This window comes from Sinocyclocheilus anshuiensis, unplaced genomic scaffold (genome assembly GCF_001515605.1).
Source record: "Sinocyclocheilus anshuiensis isolate Anshui unplaced genomic scaffold, SAMN03320099.WGS_v1.1 scaffold984, whole genome shotgun sequence".
Taxonomy (NCBI): domain Eukaryota; kingdom Metazoa; phylum Chordata; class Actinopteri; order Cypriniformes; family Cyprinidae; genus Sinocyclocheilus; species Sinocyclocheilus anshuiensis.
The window spans coordinates 597,942-603,670 of record NW_015552616.1 but is presented as its reverse complement, the minus strand read 5'-3'; positions in this window follow the sequence as shown (position 1 = coordinate 603,670).

Below are 5,729 nucleotides of genomic sequence, written 5' to 3'. Positions count from 1 at the left end.
TGTGTGTGTGTGTGTGTGTGTGTGTGTGTGTGTGTGTGTGTGTGTGTGTGTGTGTGTTTTAAAATGTATCACACTTTTCTATATTATTTTACATTCAAAAGTTTGGGATCTTTTTAAGATCTTTTATTATTTATTTAAAAGAAATGTATTTTATTTAGCTAGGTATATTAAACTGATCAAAACTGACGGTAAAATACATTTGTAATCAAAATACTTCAAATAGATGCTGTTCTTTTCAATCTTGAAGGAAAAATATATGAGTTCCCACAAAAAATATTAAGCAGCACAACTGATTTCAACATTGATAATAATACGTTTTTTTGCTTGAGCTTCTAACAAATCAGCATATTAGAATGATTTCTGAAGGATCATGTGACACTGAAAACATGGAGTAATGACTGCTGAAAATTCAGCATTGCTATCACAGGAATAAAATGCATTTATTATTTAAATTGTAATAATATTTCACGGTATTACTGTTTTACTGTATTTTTGATTATATTAATGCAGTTTTCATTCAAAAACATACAAAAATCTTATTGATCCCAGACATTTCAACAGTAATTTTTTTTGATTGGCAACTTGATTGACAAATTGGATGTAACAAAAAAAATTTTGTTTATGAATCTTTAGTTTGTAAGAGTCATTTGTTCGCAAATCAGACGCAGAAATTGCGACTCGCTTTGTTTGTTGATGAATGCTTGCAGGACAGCCTCTGTGATGCATGCCAGTCTATTTTTGTAGTATTGTTAATTTCATATTTACCTGCCCCTAAATGTCACATAAAAATGAGCAGACTGTGTTTTGGCTGTTTTATATGTCACTCACACACCCCTCACGCTGCATCTGAATAGACAGTTCTTGGCCAGAATATGCACCAGATTTAATGCCAAATATCTTTGTCTGTCTTGTCTCAGACTGTCTTGTCACGCTGGGACTGAAAAGAGTACTGTGAGTTTGTGAGAGCTGCCAGCATGCAATAACAATTCCCAGAACTGCGAGTGTCTTAGCATATCGTCATCTATACCTGTCTGGCCTCATACTGACATAGTCCAAAAGGGCACATCACATCCTCAGTCAGCTATGAGAAAGTATTTGCACCCAGCGGAGCACTCAATCACACCAGAACAGGCTTACTGACACCAAAGCCACCATAACTCTCCTCAGAACAAGAGGCTTTTGCTTCGGTCCTGCAGTTACACTCGTCCTGGACTCCACTAAGATTCAGAGCATGTTCCCGCTCTCCACACCCACGCACCGATCAGTCTCTTGGCTAATGAGTCGCGGAGCTCTTGTGGCGTGATCGAGAACCCCAGCTATACCTCCACTCGTCTGCCGATCACAAGAGGTGAAGGGGAGGGTTGGCTTCTCCCGGTCTGAAACACAGCCAAGTCTTTTCATTACAAAAAGTGGTCTGAGTCTCGGCTCTTAGGCCGACTCACTCAGTCATTTCTGTCTGCTGCAGAGCCATTACGATGATTGAGGTTAATTGCGTAAATATTTCAGGTGGCCCGGCGCAATGCGTTTTGTCATTGTATCACCAAAATAGAAAATTACACGCAGCTTGTTTGTTAATTCCGGCAATAAAGAAGCTCATTGTGGTGGCGCTGCCCTGAATCTCGATTCGAACCCACGCTTCCTGATTTGGAAGTGACATTCGCAATTTCTTTGGTGCAAGCTGAATGTGGCATAACTGAATCATTTTCCAAGTCGGCAATGTCGTTGCTCGCTGGGAAGAATTCCAGCGCAGACTTGATCAGTGTGGCCGATTCATCACATTCCTGCTGTTCTCTTCAATAGAAACATAGATTACAACCTACAGCCTGTACATAAAGGAACCAGGTCAAGGACCAACATGATGGATGGGGTACATTTAAAACATAGTTTACAGCCACCCACTTCCAAGCTTTTTCAATGACAAACAAATCTTGAAGTCCCCTGACATATATTTACTGCTTCTTAATTGATTAGCTGTTTCTCTCACCCGAACGGAGGAGGGCTAAATTAAAGAGTGGGTGTGTTTTCCTAACTGACACAGGCACTTTGTCAGTGAAAGGTTATTGGCTCCTCTCCCATCCTCATGACCTGCCAGTGCAATCCGACGGGGAGCCTCTGAATCCAACTTCTAATAATTCCTCCTTGGCAGTTTTAAGCAGGATCAGTGACCGAGGTGCTTGTGCGGAGGGGGCAGCTGGGAGCTAAGTCATTTAGATTCCGATCACACGCTGGATTTACCTCCCCCTATGCAGCAACACGGATAACCGCTGCTTGTTTGTGCTGTTTGGGTAAATGGCATAGCCTATCTTTTGTCACATGCTTTGAAAAATAAGGAGACGCATTATAGAACACCTTTTTATTGATGTCCAGTTGTTGTTGAACTTCGTTGGTGGCAACTTGTTAGGCTTTTTGCTATTGTGAAGGAGTGTGGGCTAATAATATGAATACTGAAAGCTATTTTTGACATGCTCAGTACAACCTAGTGTATTGTAGCAATACCTACCTAAAGTCTTAGCAAACATGTTTTTGTATACATGAATATGTCATATTCATGTATACAGATCCCTACTTATATGATTTTATATTTAAACAATATAATTAGTCTTGTACTAAAATAACACTATGTTAATATTAGTATGTCTATTTGTGTGCACATATACTGTAAAAAATGAGTGTAATTTTAACTGTAAAATATTGTAAAAATGCTACAGATAAAAACTGTTAATACCAAACTGTTTACCAAATACTGGAGTAATGCCTGCTGAAAATTCAGCTTTATATATTAATATATGTATTTTGTATATTTAAATAGAGAACAGTTATTTTAAATTGTAATTATATTTAATATTTAAACACATAAAAAAAATCTTACCCCAGACTTTTGAATGGCAGTGCGTGTGTATATTGTTTTATTTGTATTTTCTATAATATTTTTATGTGTTTGTATGTGAGAGAGAGTATGCGTTAGAGAAACTCTTCTGGGTTGTTGCCAGCTGGTTGTTATGCTTAAGTGTTTCTCAGGTGAGCGACAGCTTTGTCAGTCCCATATGTCTCTGTTCAGTCCGATTCTGTCAGAAGTGCAAAAGAGCTGTGAATAGTTTTGCAGTACTTCTTGGCAGCTGTTCCTCTCATGTGGGAGTTGTCAGTGCCATACTATGCAGGTAATTAGGAAATAATATCAACCGTTCCAAATATGTTGGTTTAATATATTTATTGCTTGTGTTTTTTTTAACTAATATATTTATTTATTTATAACCATTTTTTATTTATTCTCTAGAAAAGATACAGTCTTAATAAATCTATATAAAATCCCAGCAGTACTTTTACATCCTTCTGCATTCAGTTATAGGTAATATATTCAAAGGTAACTGGACTTTTCTGGAAATCAAGCAGGTCATCTGGCCTAGTCGAAGAGAGTGGAAAAGAATGGCCGGCCACCTTTGCAGATCTCACCAGGGAGACGTCTGGCATAATTACACCCACCTGCCTCAACGCGCCACCCACAAACCCCTCCAAGTTGGCAGGAGAAAAAGCGGAAACCAAGGTCAAATAATACACAGCATTGTGGAAAGCTAGCTGATGAAAAGAAAAGGGCTCAGCATGGGGGCTCTGACTCACTCTGACAGAATAGAAAATTGCTTGTAATATGCCTCCAATCTGAGCTTCCTGGCGGTGAATCACGTTAGAGGTTTTGTTCCTCATCCCTCGCAGCATCAATTAAGTGACTTTGAGAGATTCGGGCTGAATCGCGTGATGGCCAAAACGCATTAAAGAATGACAGAAATGTAACTGTAGGGTTGATGGGGCCAGCTGAGTTTTTAAATAATGGTTACCAAGGTCTTTCTGCTAAATGGCATAAATAAATAAATAAAAACGCTGCTGACGGTAAAAGAGATCTGGCCAATTTGATTCTGTGGATATTGCTGCCGTAATTTTCAAAATGATAAAACTGGCATCTGTTTGGTTTGAAACAGCCTGCTAAATATTAGATCATCTACAACTGTGGGGATTTAGACATGTTGTTTTTATTTATGCAATGATAGATTTAAAGATCACAGTTCTCTCAATCCACAGATGGTGAAGTAAATTGAACTTTAAAGCCTGTTTCACACCACATGTGTGTTTATTTTGCTGGTCATATTAACAGGTCGCAACATTCACACTGTGCAGCAGTCTGTGCAAGCAAAACTGTGCTGGGTTGCAGGCTTTCGCCACTGAACTCAAACGTAGAATCTTTGAAGAATATTCAGTAAATGTCACTGAATCTTGATTATTTTTAGCCATTTGGTTTGAAATCATTCTCAATTCAGTTTTCTATTGTGATACAGGAGATTCTGTCATTTTAAAGGAATAGAAAATTCTCTGAAAATGGATCTTCTGCAGTGAATGGGTGCCGTCAGAATGAGAGTCCAAACATCACAATCATCCACAAGTAATCATACTCCAGTCCATCAATTAACATCTTGTAATGGCATTTTAACTGTATACCATCGCTTCTGGCCAAAATATCAGTCCATAATTCATAACAATGATTCCTCCAATGAATAACTCCATCCCCTGTTGTCCTCTTACATAAAAGTCCACTGACATAAGTGTTTTTGCTTTTAAATGGTGCTTGATCTGTGCATATTTCTCTTCTGATTTTGACAAGATGACTTTTACTGGAAAAAAAAAACAATATTATGGATAGAAGACTCCTATTTTAGCTTAGAAACAATGGTTTTTGAAGTTAAAAATATCCTGATAGATTTGTTTACTACAAACACGCAGCTTTACGTTTCACAAGACATTAATTGATGGACTGAAGTCGTGTGGATTGCTTGTGGATTATTGTGATGTTTTTATCAGATTCTCATTCTGACGGCACCCATTCACTGCAGAGGGTCCATTGGTGAGCAAGTGATATAATGCTAAATTTCTCCTAAACTGTTCTGATGAAAACAAAAAACTCATCTACATCTTGGACTGGCCTGAGGGTAAATTTTCAGTGATTATTTTTAATCGCACTGCAGTTTATGTGCTTCATATATGCGGTGTGAAACAGGCCTAAAATGTAGGGAGTTCATAGAAATATGTTGTTCACAAATGCCCCTCTACCTCACAGAAGTGCAGTAAAATCAACAAAGTTAAGCTGTCTAGAAAGTGTTAGAACTTTTCTTCAGTCACAGTTTGACTTGAAGGTACAGTGCCATTCTCTGAGCATTGAGTGCGTATTTGTGTGAGTATGGAAATGGAACAGAGTAACCTTAGAATGACACACTTTTCAGGGCACTGCTCTCCACTGAGGTCCACTGAGTGGCATGCATGCTCATCGCATCACTTCCTGCTCACTAGTTAATGTCGAACTATTTTGAAGGGGGCATTCGCCTTTCTGTTTCTGCTGCATTGAATCAGATATGTTTGAGTGATTCTTCAATTAAGGGCACTTTTAACAACTTCAGCTTTGTTTCATCTACACAATCGAGGATACACAAGTCAGAATAATTGATCAACCACCTGATCTGGATACTGGATCCAGTACAATTTAAAATGTGTAATTTTGTAATTATAAAAATCTAAAATAAAATTAGACACAACATAAGTTTAAACGACGGGAAAAATGGTCGGCGCGCCCGGCACATGGTCTAAAAGGGTGGTCCCTATTCTCTTAATGAGTAATGGGTGTGTTTTGGGCATAACGTGCAATAAACCAATCAGAGTCTCATCTCCCAATCCCTTTAAGAGCCAGTTGC